Source organism: Arctopsyche grandis, chromosome 8 (genome assembly GCF_051622035.1).
Source record: "Arctopsyche grandis isolate Sample6627 chromosome 8, ASM5162203v2, whole genome shotgun sequence".
Taxonomy (NCBI): Eukaryota; Metazoa; Arthropoda; class Insecta; order Trichoptera; family Hydropsychidae; genus Arctopsyche; species Arctopsyche grandis.
The window spans coordinates 32,061,798-32,085,284 of record NC_135362.1 but is presented as its reverse complement, the minus strand read 5'-3'; the positions used below and the strand labels follow the sequence as shown (position 1 = coordinate 32,085,284).

General features: G+C 33.1%; 1 protein-coding gene across 6 annotated transcripts in view; it reads left to right on the top strand.

Moving 5' to 3' along the window:
• Pgant9 (polypeptide N-acetylgalactosaminyltransferase 9) overlaps positions 1 to 23,487 on the top strand; it is a 394,016-nt gene that overhangs the window by 197,566 nt on the left and 172,963 nt on the right. The gene's annotated exons all lie outside the window — the stretch shown is intronic.

Genomic DNA, 23,487 nt, shown 5'->3' with positions numbered 1-23,487 from the left:
TAAAGCGTGTATTCAATTTTCTTAATTTTACTATTTTATCAAAAATATGTAAAACTTTCATCAGACCTAGACTAGAATACGCTTTTAACATATGGAATCCTCATTTTAAAAAGGATTGACCATGTATTACAAGGGTTCAAAGGAGAATTACAAACATTCCTTCTGAACTCAAATCACTTTCTTAAAACGAAAGATTGAAAAGAATGAATCTCACTACATTTGAGACGAGAAGAACTAGAGGTGACTTAATCGAAGTCTATAAAATACTTAATAATCACTATAATTGTCATATGTCACATTCACCTCAGAGGTCACTCGCTTAGACTCCAAAAAGAAAAATCTAATAAATTGATCAGAGATTCCTTCTTTTCTAACAAAGTGGTTTCAGTTTGGAATAGTCTTCCCAATGATATAGTAACCTCTGATAATGTTAATATTTTAAAGAATAAGCTTGATAGTTTTTTCAAAACTAAAGGATTTCTGTAATTCTGCTTTCCCATAATCGTATTTCTGTTTTTTTGTTGTTTATATATTTTTTTGCTCTCTTATTTTTATTTTAATATTGTTTTTTTTAATGTATTTTAATTTTTCTCATTTTAATTGCATATATGTATGTATAATTTGTTAAAATATGTTTGATCAAACCCCTTGAGTCTATCGGCTTTGCCGCCTCCCCCAAGTATATTAAATAAATAAATAATTCAGAATTAACTTGGTTGCTCGAATTCCTTTCGCTTGGACTGACAGCATAAGTGTCCATTTTATGAAATTCAAATCCGCGCGAATCGAATTCGCTCGAATGAGATCTTTATAAATTTGATATAGATTTTTTTAAGGCGGCTTCGCTTAAGAGGACAGTGTTTTGAGACGTTTTCGCGTATGGGAAAACTCCGGATATTTAATATGGAGGAACATTGAGCTTATTACGCTGGAGAAATGTCCGTAAAGAGTCTCGTAAAATAACATTAGTCCCCCGTTTCCTTTAGCCGTTTCTTCCCGGCGTGTAGAGGGGTAGGAGGTTAGGGGGGGGGGGGTAGGTGGAGTTCCCGCGGGACAAAATTGAAAAATAACAAGGAGAACTTTGGTGACATATCGGGCCTGGAATATGCTTGTCCCATCTCATCATCTGCCTGCTTTCTAGCGGTTTACCATCCCCCAGGAATGGGCTTGGGAGGATATTACGTACATATGCTTGGGGGTGGTTGAAAAGCGTCACATGCCTTTTTACAGTTGTTTCGCAATATGTGATCTTTTGCGCGAAAACAATGCAGTCAGTAAGTCGTACGTATGTAAGTGAACAACGCACCAGGCGACATTACACAGTGGATCTTTTATATCAAATGAAAAAAAAATCAAAATAGTTTTATTATCATACATATACTAGTGTTGTACCCGATGCCATATCATCGCATGAGTGTTGGCATATTAAGTAATTAAATAAAAAAAATTAAAAGAAATGTGTCGTCGGTCATGTGTTCGATCCCCACGGGCTCCAACTTTTTTCAAATACCTTTTAAATATATTTAATTTAATGTTTATACCTATCTGCATGTCAACAATATAAAACACAAATAGAAAAATTAATGAATTAATGAATTAAATAAATTTTCAATAGATGGCGGTAAATTCTCTGCCAAGAGAAAAAATTAGTAGCATTTAGTATATATATATGTAGAAGTTTTGGCAGTAGTTTAGCTGGGACGTATGTATATATGTATGTATGTCGAATCGAAACGAGTATTATAGAATGGTGAGCGATATCTCAGACAAACAGACAGATACACAGACATACAGAATAGCGATATTATATGTATATGATATTTGTATATATGTATATGATATTTTATTTATATGATATTATATGTATGATATTTTCGAACATGTACACTCACCAAGTGTACATGTTCGATTGAAGTAAAGCGACAAGTGTACTAATACAGATACAATACAATAATACAATTAATACAAGGATTTCTATACAATGCCAATTCATACAAAAATCATCCACAGTGACATCTATGGACAAATTTTTGCAGCATTTTATCATAGAAGTTGGCGAACCTCAAGACGTTGAATAACTTGAGATTTGCAAGAGAGAGATGGGAAATGAGATGCTAATTTACAGGAAACGTTTCAATGAAAATCAGAAAAATTATCAAACTCTGATAGGAAACCATCGATCTGGAGTCACATACCAAAGTATGGCTAACAGCTACTAGTGGGAATCGAACAGTGAGCACTTCATAAGAAAGTATAATATTCCAACTGCTAGTCCACGCTGCTGGTTGTGTGTATGTATGTTTGTATGTACATATGTATATATCCATATTTTTTGACTTACGACCACCAAATTTAGTTTATTTTCTCATGGTACAATAGCTTAGATCGTAGATCAATTTTTTATACAATACCAACCCGTGAAAAGTGAAAGAGTGGGAATTGACTACACCTCAAGCTGGGATAAACATGCATAAATATAATTTTTATGTAATTAAAATATCGTACTTTAAAATATATACAATTCAAGGAAATGTTTTGTAAAAATACTCCGGTAAACATATAAAAAATAAAAAGTTAAAAGCCGTGTTTTTAACTAATTTCTTAATTATAATGAGAAGACGATACAATTTTAAATTTATCGTAAAAACGGTAATAGAAAAATTCTTACGAGTTGAAAAAGCAGTACAACGCAGACTCGAGAGGCCTGTATTGTTTTATTATTTATGAATAAAAAATGGAGAGGCAGCATTTGAAATCGAGTCACTTTTAATAACAGACACATTTTCTTGAAAATTTATGACTTGAATTATAATATTCTAAGATTTAAATATATAGATTTTTTTTTTCGCGACGTTACAGGTGGATACATTAGCATTTTATGGCCACCATTTTTGACAATCACTTCTCGCTAATTAAAAAGAATGGACTATAAACAGCAGATTAGTCCTCGAGGAATTCTCTTCGATGTTTTATTTGTCGCGAACACAGAAGTCGTTTTTTTATTGTTACACATGGGTATAATTTATGTACATGAATGATATATAAATAGCCGAAAAGTCTATAACGCATATAAAAATCGATCCATCGCTTTTTTTGTACCGCGAATTTTGAGTGGCAGTTAATTTTTCTTTACTCAATCGTTGTCAAACATTTTATGTTATATTTTTATGAATAATGCGCGCAATTAACGTTGAAAGTCGATTAAATTAATAAATAAATGTTTCAATGTTTATATTTTCCATTTGTATGTTTGACACGTAGCGTTCGTATTGTATCGTTGATTTTTCTATTGAAGTTTTCGTTGGTTCTTGATTGTATATACACGCGTGAAAGCCTCCGAACTTAGTTATCTCGAAGCCTTCGTTTCCCGTTCGCTCATTAGCATAAATATTTACGTTTTGAAATATCCCGTCCGTTTTATTCGGCAATTTTATGGGTATTCCGGTATTCGGAATTTTTTACGACGCTTTCCGGATCACCGTTCATTGTACCCGGAGCGACGCAGGCTGTTGCTCGCCTAAATAAAATATTATACAATAAAAAATAAATTCGTATGTATATGTACAGATAGATGTATACGAAATTTTATGTCGATGTAAAAAAGAATTTGTTATTTATTCAAATGTTTGCCAAAAAAAAAGTCGACCGGTTCACTTTTGAACTTCAATTGCGGACGATCAAAGATCGAAAATCGCACAAAATCACCTGTTTTATGCGGAAAATTATCAGCGTCATTTATCGGATTTACAACCACGCATAATAATAAATTCTTTGTATATATGTATGTATATATGCATGTACAATTTTTCACTTTATCAACATACTGTCCATGAAAGATTAAATAATCTTTATTTTAAAACTACTTGGTTAACTAACCAATATATTTTTATTATTATTAAAGCGTTACATTTATCTTATTGGTAGAATTTAATTATTTATCACTTTTTTTTACCAGGAAGGCCTTACTGATAAACCCCAATGCGCCTTCCTTACAAACAATGCTGCATTTTTTATATTACGCAAGTCGCTGAATTACGAGACACTGAAAACTCGCAAATTAACAAGACATCTATGAATTGTGCATACATTTTATTGCATATTAATCATAATCAAAAGTGATGACATAGTTGGTAGGAAGGTTTTTAGCCAATTTAATCGGGAACCTTTGTTTCAAAAATGAAATCAGGAAAATTGGCAAACTCTGATAGGAAACGATCGACCTGTGGTCACAAATATCCAAGTCTGACCAGCAGCACTACAGATAAACTCAGAAAAATTCTTTTCAATCGAGGTCAGCTCATGGGATCGAACCCGGCGCCTCTCGGTGCTAGGCAGAAGCTTAACGACCGAGCTATGCTGCTGGCTAAAATTATGGATCGGATAATTTAAATGAGATACGTAGAACTGTTTCACTTCAACTTTGCTTCACTATTTAACTTTGTTCTGCTGCTGATGTGTTGACTGCTACTATCGGAGTCTCGATGGTATCAACTGACTGACACTTGCGGAGTCGATGGTAACGACTACCACTCTCGGAATCAATGGTGATGACTAACTTAAGCTCATAATGAGTTAATATACTCTTCTTTAAAACAACGAAGTGTTGAAGATACGTCAATAAAATAAATCAATGGTGTTAGTTATTAAATTAGGTGTGCCACAAATCAATGGTGTGTCTTATCCCCACTGGTTATTCGACTACATTAATAAGCGAGGTACAAAACAATATACACAATATCAATAAATTAATTATTTTGATTGTGAAAAATTCAATCTCGAGATTTTGACTGATTTGTATCTAGTATCGATCACTGATGATGTATTCATGGTTTTTAAAAAATGTGTTTTAATAAGTATGTTATAACCAGTAGCGTGCGGTGGGTGTTGATGTTGGGTGAGCTGTGTATGAAAAATTAATTATACAAAAGCGTAATTGAAAAATTAACGTCTAAAGAGCGAAGAATCGAATTAATAATGTATAAATTACAATGAAATTCGTTTTAAAAATGTCACTTATTTTTTAATTTTTCATACACAACACACCTAACCACTGGTTTTAATATAAATATGTATTGTTTTTGCATTTTGGAGTTATGATTAATTAAAGTCTACCGTAAGTGCTACCTCCCTTTATATGTAGGTATTTTCTTTGAATTTTTGTATCTCCAAAACCATACGTGATACATCAGGCATGATAAATTTCAGAAAATGAATCAAAGAATTTGTGAAATATATTTTTTTTCAACTGGAAGTTTCACTCGTGTTTTTCGAAGTTTTTGACGCTTTTTTCCGAAATTGTTCCGTGTTTTAGATTAAAATTTCGTATTTTTATGTGTATATGTAAGTTTAAGATTAAGAGTGGAAGTTAACATAACGGAAGTAGAAGTTTATTATGGATCGATTTTTTTTTTAACTTTTGTGTGCTCTTAATGAGAAAATTACATTATAATCGATATCTTTGGTATTTGATAATTTTTTAGCTGAAATTGACCTAATTAGTTCGTGAAACAATTTTCAATTATAATAAAACGTCGAAATAGCCTCGTCATAACGCAGCGCTAATGAAGGTAAATTAATTTACCGTATTGAAGTTCGTTCGAATCTCGGTAGTCATCGATTAAATGAACCGTATCTTGCGGATTTTGAAATATAACGCAATACACTGGAACGAATTATACTTTTTTGCTGTAATTTTTTAAGCTTTTAATAAATTATTGTTTTGCCGTATCTGTGTGATACTCTTAAAACTTTTTCTGTTAACTTTTGAAACACTTTCGTGCGTTCAAAGGTAATCTCGAGTTGTTATTTTATTTTTTTATTGAAAATTCAAAGGCGTTCTATTGTACTTTTTTCGCCGTTTCGAAATTCAAATGAATGGCATTACGAGGCGTTAAAATCACATAATTTTCACGTTAAAAGTTCAAGGTTCGTTCGCTTAAGTGGGTAACGAAACAGGTTTCATTTCATTGTTGCCGTGAAAGGGATCTTCTTTTGCGTAATTTGCATTTTATATTTATTATTTGAGTTGCGCCTATTTATGCGATTTTAAATACGTCTTAAATTTACACACTCTTTGGAATTAAAATGGGCGGACAGGCGAATGAGTGATGCGAAACGATCTCGTCGGAAGCGAGGATGTTTGGAATTAGTCTACGTATGTATGTACTATATTCGTCTTTCGACAAAGAAGAAAACGCTCGGTGATTTAGTATTTCTTCGCCATCTCGAATAATCAATTTGGTAAACATTCCGCCATTTTTCAGCGCCGAAGAAAAATAGATGCCCTTTTTCAAAGGGACCTTTCTCGTGCAATATGTATACAAGTTCGCGTTGTGTGTAGTGTAGTATTGATGGCAAAAAAACCAGGGTTGGCTCGTGACCCGACCTCTCGCAATAAAAACACCGACCGATAACAATTCGCGAAACACGTCAAATGTCAACCGCTCAATGCCTAGGACGTCCCTGAAATTATTTCATTTTTTTAAACAACACAAAAGTGACATGTCGTAAGCATAGTTTCAATACTGCTGATCGGTTTATTATTACTTCAGTTTGCGGTCAATGTAATGAATCCGCTTATTTTTAATAATATCTGGTTGGTATATATTTTTTTCTATGTATAATATGTTACTTAAACTTAAAGCATTCTAACTTACCCGTTTCCTAATCCGATTGATCACATTAACCGGTTGTTATTAATAATAAGACACATTGATTCACATTGATATTCCGCAGAAAGTATAATTTATAGAAAAAATCTGACTGTTTTCATTTTTATATGCATATTCCTCAAACGAATAAACATACTTTTTTCTAAATGGGAGATTCTTATATGAAGTGTGATTATTTTAGATGTCATTATTATTTTTTTTTGATGTTCGTTTTATACATTACTTTCTAATGTCTCACAAATAAATTTCTGCATTTTATGACATACTAGTGCTGTGCCAGTTGATTTCAACGGGTGGTTTCGGAAAGGAATTGATGCGCTAGTTAAAATAAAGTTATATGTTACTAGTGGTTTTACTCGGCTTCGCTCGGTATTTGTAATATAAACAGTTTGAACATGGCGAAACAATCTAATAGTAAACATTCATTTGTTTTTTTATTAAATTTATGTGAATCGAAAAAACAATAATATTCGACGATATCAATGTCGTCATCATATAAAACTTTGATTTGTTTTCGATGCTCTCAACAAACCATTAATAAATACAAAGTCTTTTTAGAAATTATATATATTAGATACATAAATATAATGTAAGGTAATTTATAGGCACACGCAAGTATTAATAGTAAAATTTTGAGTGCGTGCATTACACGCTCGCCGATCTAACCCGGTCAAAATGATGAATGAATGAAAAGTGTGTGTCTTTGTGGATGTGTGTTTGTTTATACGCTCCAGCATCTGACACTGACGTCACCCGTTCCATGTCAGGTGGTCAATATCAGGAGCACATGCCAGACGCCCCATTCCTATCCACTTCACACTACATCCCTATGCATAACTTATACTGCTGGTAATATAAAATTTGTTTTTATAAAATCTCCATACTTGTCGATGCACTCACACTTACAAACATACTTCGCGTCAGTTTTTATATATATTATATATATATTTTTTTTAATCAAATCAAGTGTAATGACAAATCCAGGTTTTTAAAATCAGAAATTCAAAACAAAATTATGAAAAAATTCAACAAATTAAGAGTCACTTAGCATCTCCCATTTTCATGTTTCAGTTTTGTAGCGGTTCAAGTGTTCAGTTTTAGCATCTAGTATGTATTTGTTTGAGACGATCTTTAAAATAATGATCAATTTAAATTTTAACACAATTTATGAAAGGAAAAATATTAAATGACGATCATTAGTAATTTCAGAAAAAGCATTGAAATTGAATCGTGAATTCTCAGCATCTATTGCATAATGCTAAAAATACGAGTACCTATGTATGTACCATCAGTGATGATACTCTCGTGCGCATATAAATGTTTGTCGTGCTACTAACAATCCTTTCCTTTTCACCATGCTTAAATTGGTTTTCTTCTTTCCATCCTTCCCGTCTGACAATGGACATTGTCCTTTCCCTTGACCCGAACATTAGTCATTTCCCGTCGTCCATTCATCGTTCCACTTTGCCTGACTTTGAATTTATGTATTTCTTATATTTTTCAAGTCCGGATACACATTTTCGTACGCCCATCCCATGAATAATCAATTGTTGTACACGGAGTTTACAAAGAGGTATCCTCTTAATTTAAATATTAGCATTTTAACCCGCAGTTTCTTTGTTCATATTGTCTGGCACGTTTCCTCTCGCAAATTCACCTCTAAGCTTCGTATCCCTCTTTGCGACAGTCATTTCATTTGTACGCATCATATTTAAATTTTGAATTTTCCCACGAAATCTAACACTTGCTTCACACGATCTTTATAACGACCAATTTGACCGACAACCTTGTGTCTAAAATTTTATGCCAAATAAATAAAAAATAAACCCGTCCTTCACGATCGTGATAGACCTATAAACTTTTGAATTGCTTCGATGAAATGAAGAAATTTTAAGTAATTCGTAGGTCGTTCTAGCTTTTGTATATATTATTACGGCAAAAAAATGCACACACATACAGTGATTGTTCACCTGTTTTTTTTTTTTTTTTTAAATCGTACGTAGAAAAAATGCAATTTTTATACGGCGAAGTAAATCGTGTCTGTCCTTCAAAAAATAGCGATGTACCGATGACTAATTATTATGTATAAAATAGCCGGATCTTCGAGCGCATTTTTTACAATAGATCTAATACAATCGTGCTTTTTATTAATTGAAAATCCTTTTGCTTCGTATAATACGTGCCGTTATAGAGCCTTGGAGTGAGGGAAAGACATTTGTATTAAGACAGAACGATCATTAATTTTCAGTAGGACGCATCCTCCTATGCACATTCGCTTTCACCATCGTTTGAGTCACGATTTAAATCGCTTGGGCAAATGCAAATTGAGTGGGTTTTATGGTACATACTTTTGGCGACATGAGGACACCCTTGGATTATAGACACCCATACACGTATTGCCGTTAAAACGGTGACGAGCGTGTGCCAGCGATTCTAGTCATCAATCACGACCGTCAAAAGATTCAACATCCGGTCGAATTTCACGTTTGCTCAAAATAATAAATAAATAAAGATCCGTTTCCTCGCATTGTTCGATCGCGTAGGTTTATCGAAAGCGGTGGATTTAGGAACTATGCCAAATTTATAGTCCATTGTTATTAAAAATGTTTAATAGCTGCTCGTGGCAAATTGACTCGGCCATATACAGTATTAAGAATTGAAACTGTGAACTTCCTAAATTAGTATGAAGTCATTGTAAAATCTTGCGATTCAATCAACGTACATTTATGAAATGTAAGACGTGGAAATGTCATTAGTTCTTGATCGAATGGCTCCTATTCCAAGAGCTATCCGACTTCTCAATGAAATTGTTGCTGCTGAGCCTGAATGTGATATTTTCCACCTCAGTGGAGCTGAATATTGTTATCATTGAACTTCATGAAACAGACATATCTACCCCACTCCTTTCCTTTTGGGCATGCTCGTGTATAATTCCCTTGAACTTTGGAGAAACTCCTCATATTAATTCGTTTTGTTCTCCAGCTTCTACGTGGTAATACGTCATGTCCATCGTTGCTGAAACAGTTGGGACTTTATATACCTAATAATTATGTGTGTGGTAGACATCATTATTTTATGGTTGTACCTCCTGCCCGCACAGCTCTTTATGGAATGGCTTATATTCCAAGAGCCATCTGACTTCTCAATTAAATCGTTGCTGCTGAGCTTGAATGTAATATTATCCACCTCAGTGGGTGTAGGTTGTCGGAGATTATTTTAGCCTGTCTGGTAGCCTGCGCTCATTATTTTCATAAGTGGAATTTTGATCTTCTCTCTTCCATTTGGGCCTCGAAGGGATGTTTTGTATTTGCGGTTGGTTCTTATATATTGGTGCTGGCTATATGTGCAAAAAATTCCCTACTTTGTATTTTATTATTTGATATTTTTACTTTATCTGCTATTATTATAATGCTCTTGTTTTTTTATGATTATGTATTAATGTATTTTTTGATCTGTGTATACACGTATGTACATATGTGCATATATATTTTTATTTTTCTCATGTCTCTGTATTTTTTCGACTATTGTGGCGCATTAGGGACTCCTGAAATGTCACAATGGTCCAAACTTAAACTTAAATAAATAAATTAGTACATTTACTGACTTGTATGAAATTGCTATTATATAACTATAAATTGATCTATAGGGCTTAGGTCATTTGCTTATTTGTGCATTTTTATAATGATTGAATGAACTCATTCAAAAGCTCTGTGAATTTTGTATGGTCGATCGAAGGTGCCTAAATGGCGAATTACAACGATTTCGGTTACCATTTGATGCAATCATATAAAACCTGATAAAGTTAAGATTAAGCCCACCTGACATAATTATAATCGTGACGGTCTCGACTTATACAAAATTTAGATATAAATATCAATAAATTTTTATCTGGTTTTTTTTTAGGTTTAAAGGTCAGTGTTATGTTGAGTAATATTTTGTTTCGTAAGTTGAGGATTGTCTGTAATTTAAATTTTATATAATAGTAAATTATTTTTAAATACTTTGAGTTCATTTTTAAAGTTCATTGTTGGTAAGAGTAACATTTAAGTTTTTTCTTTTACTTATTTCTTGATCGATAGTGTTGAAGTGAAAACTTACCGTGCAAATAGGGTGATTAACGAGTGAATTAAAATTTTATTAGACGTATGCGCATTGTGCGTGTATATTGTAAAAATATTATAATTTTAAATTTCGTTTCAGAAACATCGTGTGACGAACCGTATGCATAATGGAAGCATGACTGACCTTTCCAATCTTCACTTTTTACCAAGTATTATAATTTTAGAACGTTTCGAACGCTGTTTTTAAACCAATCCTCGTAGTTGGTATTAATTTGGAATTCAAATGTGAAACCGTTCGAATGAATGCGAACGGCAAGATATCGATAGTTCACTTCATCTATTATCAATAAAACATTGTCGAAATAATCGTTGGTTGTGTTTTGTTTTGGTCTGTAATGAACGCCATTCGCTCGAAATTTAGTCTTTCGATAGCGTTTGACCGCACCGTTTCGTTTCAAAATTACAATAACACGGCTCTGCAAATTTTCAATATGTAAACCGTGTTTGCAAATTCTATTTTAACAATATTATTCCGCATTGAAATGAAAGTTCGAATTATTTGGACGTTTGCCCTCGTCGTTTGTATTATAATAACTAGCGGTAAATCCTCTTTAGATATATGTATGTATTATTTCACAATATTGATTAGAATAAAATAGGCTTTGCGCATGTTTTCATGGACTTTCTCTTCTTTTTATATGTTTTTTTTTTTACATTTGTGACTTTCATCCCATGTTTGATCTTGTACTAAAGGTTTACCGTCTCTTGACCCGTACGAACGTGTAAACGCCGCGACTGATTCGCAACAGTTCTTGTATCTATTTAACGCTTTCACATAAAATAAGTAAACTTTTATGATTCTAATAGTAATGAATCAACTTAGCAGAAGTCACGTATTTTCTAAGAAGTTGATGTTTGGTTATTTTCGCAATGTGGATATAACAAAAGGTCAAACGTATGTTTCGCGATGTAACATGATTGGATGTGACATTTTTTACGAGCGTTGCAGTTAACTTTAACCTTAAAATTAGAAATCTGGAGTGTAGCTAACTAAGGTCACAGATCAAATCGGCAATTATGAGCCATTGTTCGCCGTTGAACCGTTTCAATTAAATGTTCATCGCGGTTTATGTTTACATTAACGTGTCGGGCATTAGCGTCACGAATTTTTTTCATAACATTAGTCAAAAGAGAAACACCCGGTGATATATTACGTTTTGAAAGCGGGTCTGCAGTATTACAAAGAAGGAAAAATAAAATGGAAAAAAAAACGAACGAACGAGGCTCGGCATTTAAAAGAATATTTCCGCGCAATGAATTGAAGCCTCGCATGTGTGTTTGATGCCGATTTGAACGGTTTGGTCTCATCGTTGAATTTATATTGTAGTAGAGATGTGTGTATGTGTAGTCGGTGGTACGCTTCGGCCAATTATGGTCGCTTTCAGAACTTTCGGTGAGAAATCGGGAACATTTTTCAATTTCGTTAAGGTCATTTCTCACATGTTTAGTGGGACGCGCGTTTTGGCTCTCTACAACCGAATTGCCGGGTCATTATTTATACGCACCGGTTTGAGCCGATTTTCAGTTTTGACACCACATCTATGTAACATATGATTACATATGCAAGTTATATAAATTCTAAAGTCAATTGGAAATAAGGATCAAGATATGTTATTTGGATCAAGTTTTGCCTATATAATATTGATAGCACACCAAATGCTTCTAGTAATCAAACACACAATTGTAATAACAGTAACTTTCTATACTTTTGTTGGGAATAGTTTATAAAGTTCATTGAATGAATCATAAAATAGCATTGTGGTTTAAAATGACCTAGAATCGTGTCGTCATTTGAATTTACAACTATACAATGCACACCGGTGACATATTTGGAAAAAGGAAATACACATGTCTTTCGATTCACGCGGTTTTGATATAACGCAGCTTAGGTGGAGAAATTCTTCTCGTATAGTCTGTATGATGAAAATATTGCAAATCAGCTGATGGTCAATTCAAGATAAATATCAGAAAACGATAATTTGTAGAATCAAAATCGAAAGTATACCGCAATTTGTTGTAGAAAGTATCTAATCGTAAATTGAGAGATGGGTGCATATCACGAATGTATTATATATTATGTTTTATGAGTACAGTTTACTCTGGTTAGTTCAGTGACATTCCTGCATGTCAAAAATTTGTACCACTTTTACTCTTCAGGTCGCTTTTTTATCTTACCGACACTGTTACGTTAGCTAACATTGAATTAAGCTAATGTCTGCGACATGAATCTAGAGGAGCTTAAAATTAATGAAATCATTAAAATTTACATCGGAATCTTGTGTCAGTTCAGAACGATGACAGCTAGCCATCCAAACGCTGCTTTATGCTACCCCTTCAAAACTCACTTAAACAGTGATTATAGCTACTTTTTTCTTTCTCATTTATTTAATATATTATTTTAAATCGTGTGAATGGTTTATAATGTATTTGCAACTTATGTATATGAAAATTATTTGCTATATTTATTTGATTTAAAAATTCAATCCTTTTATATATTCGGTGGTTGCGATTATGTTTAGCACTGAAAGATTACTGGGTTTGATCCCGTGCTAATCTTTAATACTGCTGGTTATACTTCGATATTTGTGACTCCAAGTCGATCGTTTCTTATAAGAGTTTGCCAATTTATCTGATCTTCATTGTTGAAACGGTTCCTCAAATTGATAACAATCATCCTACTTGCTGTTACAAATATCTGAATTTTATTTATGTACATGTCTACATCCATAGATGTATCAATGGATTAATTAATTGTTAATTTCGTGTTCTTCAGCTTTCTCGAAATACAGTGATTTATATAATAAAAATGCTGCAATATTTGTAATTAATTGTCTAGGAAAGCGCGTTGAGGTCTACTTGTCAGGCCTTTCTGGTATTATTTATTTTTTTTACAATTTTGCCATAGTGACATTACAGATTAGCTCCAGGTCGTCATTATGGCTAATTTATTACAAGACATTGAAAAATCATAATTAACGAGACATCTAAATACATAATTATTACATACATACACATGTAAATCGAAACAATACATGACATCTATGGTCAGATATTACAAACATCGTATAAATATGATTTATAACATTTTTCATGAAACAATACGAATTTTTACATTCAATAAACAACCACAGAGACATCTATGGTGAGAAATCTGACGAAACCTGAGATATAACAATAAATCGAGGTTTGCAATAGAGAATTGGGAAGGAAAAGCCAATTTTACAGGAACCACTTCAATTAAAATCAGAAAAATTGGCAAATTCTGATAAGAAACAATCGACCGGTGTGACGCTTTGGGGCAACCTATCAGGTCACACTGGTCATTTTATTGTTGTTATTATTTTAAAATAATAATAAATTAAATAAATAAACCAAGGTCTGGTCAACAACGAGACTCTTAGTGGGAATCGAACCCGTGACATCAAGCACGAAATAATTCAATACTCTACCACGCTGGTGGTATATATGTATATCTATGTAAAAATATAAGAGTGTTTTTATAGAAGCTATTATAAGATTGTTTTTATAGAAGCCACTGGTGGATCTTTTAATTAAATTAAAACCAATGTCTTTATTTGATTTGACTTTTTCCCGGTGTCAAAAATTGCGCTATGCTTATGGTATTTCCTTTTAATATTCAGACGATTAGTGTTCTATAACTCAATTTTAGTTGCATTGCATCACTAAAAAACCCACTTAAATGACAATACGTTCACGGATTTCCCAATATTCATACGATTAGCACTCGAGTGTAATTTTGTACGCGGATCCAGTGGGCGTATTGTACTCTCATACGTACATATATTTACGTAGTTTTTATTGTATTACATATGTATGTATGTACATATATATGTGACATTTGTTTCCTCTCAGGCGTTTCCAAAGCGATATAAATTTATTTCCTTATTAATTTATGTACGCTGGAAAAAGGTCTGAAAACTATTTCACCATCGATTTAACATCGCGTGGAAAGACGGACGAAACAAAGAGCTCTCGAAACAATGTTACATTTTTCATTTGATAGAGCCTGAGGGGGGGCTCGAGTGCAGCGCGAAACTTAGTATAGCGGATAAGAACTCGGATATTTCACCGATGTCGAGGAAAAATTCGCGTCTCACATTTCGTACTGCTTCGAATCTGTAGCGGGGGAAGAAAGATCGCGAGAAAGGGTAGGATGGATGGAAAAATCGCTTTTCCAAAGTAAATTTACAATAAAGTTCACGACGGCGAGACGCACAGTGGCTTACTTAAATGGAGTACACTCGATTATCGGTCGTCATCTTGAAAAATCCATTTATATACCATGAACATGTTGTAATTCAAGTAACCTTTTTCATATCGACTATACTCGTATGTATGAAAGCATTTTCACATACTTTGATTATTGCATAAAAATCACATTGAAAGGTATTCGGGTTGTGTCTATGCACAAGTAAGATCATGTGTGAGCAGAATGCAAAATGTATGTCTTACTGGTACTTCAAAATAGGCACGTTTTACATATGTATAAAAAGAAACTCCAGGTTTATGACTCCAAACAAAAGATTTATGACTCCAGGTTGATCGTTTCCTATCAGAGTTTGCCAATTTTCTCTGATTTCATTGTTGAAACGGTTCCCGGAAAAAAAATTGGCTAAAAATCCTTCCTACCTACTATGTCACCACTATTTGAAATTTGATGGATGTACAATAAAAATTTATGTACAATTCATAGATGTCTCGTTAATTTGCGAGTTTTTTCAGTGTCTCGCAATTCAACGACTTATAATAAAAAAATGCTGCATTTGTATTTGTAATTGGCCAGGAAGGCGCATTGGGATTTACCTGTAAGGCCTTCCTGGTATATATGTAAAAAATAAAATAAAATAAATAAATATGTTTGTATATAAAATACATATGTTTCAGCAGTATTTTATATAAAATACAATTCTAAATTACCATTTGTACCGACAATAGTTTTCTGTTTTACAAGTTTTATTCGCGAGTCGTTGATATTTGAGTCTAATTCCTGCGTTCCTCGTAAATTATAATATTTTATAATCAGTATTGTTACTTCGAGAATGTTATAAAAGTTCGTAAAAAGCCAAATTGCTTTTTTTATTTTTTCAATTTAATAATAAAAAAAGAAAAATGACGGCGCCTCTCAGCGCCCCTTGTCTATGGCGCCCTGGGCACGCGATTAGTCTAATGCACCTTTGAGCCAGTCCTGGAGCTATTTTATTTATATATCTAGTTTGTGACTCCAAGTCGATCATTTCTTATTAGAATTTAATTTATCTGATTTTCATTGAAACGGTTCCAACAAATTGACAACCTTCCCCATTTTCTGGCGAATCTCGAGTTTTCAGTAATCTCAAATTTTGATGAATTGTATAAAATGCTGCAAATTTAAAAATTTGACCATAAATGTCTCCGTGGATGTTTATTGGTATGTATTTAATGAATTTCGCTGAATTGTTTAAAAATGCTGCAAACTTACAGATTTGACCATATGTAGATGTCTCTGTGGTTTAATACTAATAATATTTGTATCAAAACGTTTTGGGCTACGAAAGCGCATTGGGGTCACCCGTTAGACCTTCCTGGTATAAATAAAAAATAAAAATAAATACAATATTTTATGCCCGGACAAGTAAAGGCAAGTCATGTTGTGTATTTCCAATATTTTCTTATGCATCGTATTATATATGTATGTACTGTTTTCATTTATGAGTAATATTTCAACACATAAATCGCTGGATCACATATTAAAACAATACTTATCTGTCGATAAAATGAAACGACTGCCGAACATCATAAATGTTGTGACTTATTGGTAGTATATGTATGTAATAATAAATTTATTATACGACGTTCAGCAATTTTATCGTCCATATAATAATAAAGATAATACATAAATATTGAAAATGCAAAGATAAGGGTGAAGTTTTTATATAATGTTTCTTCAAAAATGATTTTCTTCATACATGTATATATATACATGTATTCTTCATACACCTAACATTATTACCAGTTTTTTGTCAATTTCACATTTTTTTTTCTTTTTCTCAACACTTTATGTGACTTATTAATGTTCAACATATGCAGATATATACACTGTCTTTTTTGCGTTTGGCTCGAATTGAGGAAAGAACCGACATTTGACAAATCAAATTCGTATATTACGACTGTATTCACGTTTTTAGAAATGGTGTTACACATATTCATTGTAATATTTTAAAAATTTCGCGTGTTTCTGACGACTCTAGGGGCGGTTATTACAGGCCTAAAATTTATGTATGAGATTTAAGTCAGACGCGGGGCCTATATAAGTGGCCACTGTGCATCACCACACGTTTGCGTGCGTTCTTCTACAAATTGAAGCGAGATAGGGGATGTGGGGGTGGGTGGGTGGGTGGGTGGAAGAGTTTCGCATAGTTAAGCAGAGTTTTGAATATCCATCCCAAAAATGGGTGATGTAAACAGAGTTCTGATTGGATTTCGAGTGGGTGTGGAGTCGCGCTATCGCTTTTCCCACCCTACTTCGCTTTTCGCGGTATGTCGAAGTTTCGCCGAAAAAGCGAAATCTCGACGGAGTTTCCTCAAAGTGGGTGAACGTTTTGATCTCCTCGTCGAACTTTACACGGGAATCTTCTTATTCCCGCGAAACTGGTTCGTTTCGATTATTTATGTATATAAAATCTACTTTTCTCTTTTCGGATCAACTTCAATCCGACGGTGAAAGGCGTCGTTTATGTATGTGTGTGTATAAATAAAACTGTTTTATTCTTCCAGATTATTCAATTTAACGCGGCGGCGTCCGCTATTTTTATCCATCGATCAATTAATTATTTTTTTCGGGCGTTTTTCGCCTATCGCTATTTTCGTTTTTGTATTGCAAAAGCCAGGTAATCTTCTGAAAAGTGAAAGGTTTCCCATTTTGAAATTGCTGTGTATATGTTAATTTGACACGTATCATGTGTCATGTTTTCTTTTGTCTTGAAATACTCATTGATATGTTCACACGGATTATATTTATATCATCCACTTATGTATGAGGCATAACGGATTTCTATTATGCAATATTGTTTGGCTTTGTAAGTATGTCTGGTATTTTATTGAGAACTGCAATACATTAACTAAAATATTTGTTTGGAAAATATTGAGAAATGCTTTTTGAATTATTTTGTAATTTGCAATAATTGTATGAACATTTGGGGAAACATTGTTGAAATCTACATAAAATGAACAGCGAATTTTCTTTGTAAATTAATCAACTACACAAATAAATAAATTATAGTTTCATCACAGCGTGATGAGGGATCGATGCTGGATACAAATCAGCTAAAATCTCAAGGTATTTTTTTCATTATCTCAAAACTTATCTATTGATTCGTCGTACATATATGTACATAGATATCGTAGAAATTAACAGTATTTGAAGTCGTGATTTGTAATATCAACAATTCTGATAGTACATATTTATTTATTTATTTATTGAGGTTTAAGTTCGGACCCTTTTTGTTAGTTTGGTGGCATTATAGGAGTCCCTATTGCGCCACAATGGTCGAAAAAATACAGAGAGATGAGGAACATACATACATACATGTATACACAGACAAAAAATACATTTATACATAATCATAAAAACAACCAATAGCATTATGTATAATAATATTAAATAAAGTAAAATATTAAATAATAAAATATAAAGTAGGAAATGACATTCAGGCTCATCAGAAACATACATATGTATGTACATATGTATATGTCATGATATTTATTCATGTAGAATTTTGAATTATTTAATGTGCGTGAAGAGTTTTTGATTGAAATATTTTCGAATACCAATCAAAAGGAAAGCTACAAAAATTTTCACATCAAAAATAGTCAACGAAAGGGTAATATAACACAAATAATATATTCGATTTAAAAATTCTAGTTATGTGTTATGTTATTCAGGCCACCGAACTGAAATCGAAATAAATTTTATTTAACTTTTTTCATAATAATAGAATGGCTTTGTGAAATGCGTGATTATTACCGTTATCATGCTACGAAATAATAATAGCATTTCGAAAAAAAATCCCACAAATACTCATATACATACTTACATACATTATATGATTTTGACCCATTTTTATAAATGTAGCAGTCGTTGCACTTTCAGACTACAATGCGTACATAAATATTTCTAAATTAGGTTCAATTTATCTTAATTTTCACTATGTACTGCGTGTAATGATTTAATGCACATAATTCCAACATAACACTTTTAATTTTTTACACTGTACGATAAGACTTATTTTGTACAGCGTTCATATCACATCAAAATTTTATCATGTTTCCGCCGGATACAGTGTAATCGATGTAAACTGTAACTAGCAGCGACAATAAAATATTTAATGGACCATTTATGAGTGTATAGCAGCGATTCTCATGTGGAAATTTTACCCTGGCCGTATATTTGGTTCTATAGAAATGTCCCGCCGAATCTTTCGCGAGCGTTATTGGAAATTTAAGCTGTTTTATTTAATTTTTGAAAAAAGGTTGTATAGGTACATATATAAAAAAATTAAAGACATTCATATATTTATTTGTTTATTGAAAAATCAACATGCCTCAGATGTAGAAATTCATGAAAACAAAGAATAAATATAACAAAATAACATCCGAGTCCAATCAATTTCATTCAGCTCCCTGTTAAGCATATGATAAACACGTTGTAGATAGGAATATTTTAGGGAATTGGTTTTGAAAGGATTAAGTGAAAAGAGTGCAACGTGTCTAGTATACCTGTCTGGGATCCTGAAACCAACCTTACTCGGGACAATCAAGGAAATCATTTAGAAGCTTAAAAAGGAATGTAGCATCAGTGAGTCGTCGCTCGACAGAAAGGTTGTTTAAGGAATGGAGTTTTAAAATATCGGTAACAGTAGTATAGGAAAATAATAGCGTAAGGATTTAGTTAATTTTAGTTGGACTTTTTCAATACAATTAATATGGGATATATAAAAAGGTTACCAGATAATTGAGAAAAATTCACCTTACAAGGGAAAATCAAGTAATTAAAGTACAAAAGGATCATTAAAGGGTTTTTTTGAGCGGAGTAGGAATCAAAGAGATTTATATGCTTTATTAGTAATGAAGAAAATATGTTCGAAGAAATCGAGTTTGTTTACATCAAGATCTTTTAAAGTAGATGATGTATTTAGAACTGAATGGTTTAATTGATAATGATAGTGATGATGGATTTTTTCTGGTAAAATTTAAATAAAACATTTTTCAGGATTTAGAAAAAGGTTGTTACTTAAGCGATATAAAGCAAATCTATCCAAATCTTCTTGCGGTTTATAACAATCGTCAATGTTGTAAATAGGTTTATAAATTTTTGTGTTATCAACATAAAGAAGAGTGTTTAAATTTATATGAAATATCATTAATATAGAGTAATAAAATATAATATAACTGAGACGGTGTCAGCTAACCTTTTACCACTAGCCTGTAGCCTTATATGTATGTTTGACTTTCGGTTCCCCACTACTTTCGTCAGATTTTAATTGTTTAAACGCCTATAAATTTATCTTTTTCACACTTTATATCTTTTAAAATTTGCATTATAGGTTCTTATTATCTCTCATATAGTTATATCTGTATATAACATTTTTCTGGATTTAGAAAAAGATCATTATTTAAACAACATAGGTATAGCAAATCTATCGAAATCTTCCTGCAGCTTATGTCAATCGTCTATAGTGTAAATAGGTTTATCTTTAATTTATACCAGGAAGGCTTAACAGGTAACCCCAATGCGCCTTCCTGGCCAGAAATATTGTACATACGATACAAATAAAAACATATCAATTAATATCCACAGAGCATCTACATATGGTCAAATTTGTAAATTTTCAGCAGTTTAAACAATTCAGAGAAATTCAGTAAATGCATATCAACTAAAATCCACATTTTATGGTAATTTTTTTTGTAAATTTGCAGCATTTTATACAATTCAACGAAATGCGAGATTGATTTTTGCGAGAAAATGGGTAAGGTTGCCAATTTGTTGAAACCGTTTCAATGAAAATCAGATAAATTGGTAAACTCTGATAGGAAGCGATTGACCTGGAGTCACAAATCCAAAGACTGGCCAGCAGAAAGCATAGGGATTTGAACCTGTGACCACTCTGTTCAAAGCATTATATGCTAACCGCTGGTCTATTCTGCTGGTTTATAAATTTTTGTATGATATATTTTGTATTTTTATATATAAATAATCCTCTGCAATGATAAAGTTTGACTTGTCAGCAGTTAAAATAAACACGAGCGATATTTAACATGATAATTTCACGAGTTGTGTAAATACTTTAGTCTCTGATTTTGACACTCGTTCCAGGCGAGCTCTTCATAATCCGCCTATGCTGAAAGTTAACCCTCTAGTTTTCTCGCAGTCCTCCCGTGAATCTATGTACGTGTAGGTACGTATACGTTCGGGTTATTCACGAGCTGGGTCTCTCACTCCCTTTGATTACCCTCGTGAAAACCCACTCCCTTTCTTCGTGGAAATGTTCACAATGGGGGACGTGCTTTTGCACCCCGGTATTCCCCTTCTATCCGCGGTTAGGGGTTGGGCCGTTTTGTAACCTTTTTAAAGACTTTGAGCTTACGATGAAAGGGGGCTCGCCATAAAGCTTCCAAACGCCCCCCGAAGGCAAAGATGACAACCTGAATCGCGAGCAGTGATTGATCTTTCGCATTTTAATACGAAAACTACACCCCTGAGTGTTGTATAACAATATTACGTTGAACGTGAAAGAAAATTGACCGTTATAAAGGCAATAATCTCGCTCAAGTACGCATCGACGGTAAAAGTGGTATCACACGTCAATTACACGAGCTGATGTTTGATGATGTTCAATTCGAAAACTTTCTATTCTTAATTAAATACATATATTTATAAGGGGGGGGGGGACGCTAATTTGACGCATTTACACTTAATGTGAATGACGTTGATTTTTTATAGGTTTCGAAATCATTTTTGTGTGATGCGTTTATGTCGAATATACGTATGTTGTAAGATTCGTTTACAATTTGCGTTGCTATTCTTCTTGGGGGGGGTCCATTGTCGGAATTTCGATCGTCAATCACAATTATCATCTCATTTATATCTTCGTGTCGATACACTCGGAAGAAAGTCACGATTTCTATTCCCATATTCCTTATCGAGACGTGGAATGTTTTTCTATTCACAGAATTACACGATGTGTGCACATCTATCGATCATTGTGATGATAGGGAAACCGATCGCTATCACATCTAATCGATCTTACTGTGCTTGTGGCTGGAAGTAGTTTGAAATCCGGAACTAAATCTAAACCGGAGTGTTGACATTGTTCTGTTTAACCCTTTGAGTGCTGATGTATTTTCTTTTGAAAGTCCGCCACGCTGTAAATTTCGCCAACATTTCCAACTAGAATTATTTAGAAATCCAATAGAGAGCAGGTATAAAAATTGAAGCTAATCCAAACAAATCCTAGATAACTACCGCCGAGGATTTCGAGTTTTGTAAAGGTGTTTTTAGACTCTCTAATATATCTTGCAACAATATAAAATAAACAAAAGAAGGATATTAATGTATGTATTTCTCCATAACTAGTTCCATTTTCTTCATTGTTATTAAAATGTAATGCTCACAATCTTAATGCAAAGACACAATCTGATATACTCAGCAGTTAGGGATTTCAATCGGGAAATTCTGCTATGGTTATAAATTCAGAAATTTCAATGTAAGCCAGTCTTTATAAACGTTGACAAATGAATGACATGGATTACACGACCCATGTTCAATGCATTTTTTTTCAATGCTACCTGGAAAGGCTTAGCGGGGTAGTATTCTTGTTTACTGTGTACACACTGAAATTATAACGCTTATAGGCGTTTTTAAGGCCCATGGACTTGTTGGCAAAACGCCGATTGGCGTTAGTTAGCATTCAGAGGGCTTAAGGGAAATAACCCACCTGGATAAATTACATATTACCAGTCATCAACATTGACTCGTCGTATGTACTTTCCACTATACGTATACAATTTTTCGGATTTGAACTGAATTTTGCTATTTTTTCATATTAAAATAATTGATTTTCAGATTTTATACACAAATTTTATACCGTAAATCAAAACGTTGTTGGTCGGAAGCAAACTGAACACCTCTATCTGACCGCTTCCTGGCGGTCGTCCGAATGCTAACTTTATTTAAACTGTGTCCACTCCTACCCACCCCACCCATTTCCCGGCATTTGGTGAAAATTCACTGACCGAACAACCCCAACAACGTATTTGTTTTACTGTTGTTCATCGTCAGCCTAAAGTGTTGTGTGCTCCCGAAACTACCCTTACGAGATTATCTCCGAACACGTTCATCTTCATTAATTGCTCTCGGTATAGTGCCAAATGGTCGGATTTCCACTAATGTTCATCCCTGGTAATACGCCAAATGTTTCCACCCCAATCCGTTGAATTTTTCATTTCGTTCTGTTTTTCACACTCATCATAGGTACATTAATTATATTCAACAGGCAAATTTAATTTAAGCCAGCATATGCGGACGTAGTTTTATCTAATGGAATAAGTCAACATGTGAATTTTTTTCGGTCGAAAATTTAATTTTGCATTATTTTCAATATTTTTTATAAATTTCTAGGTAAATAAACTACAATTTA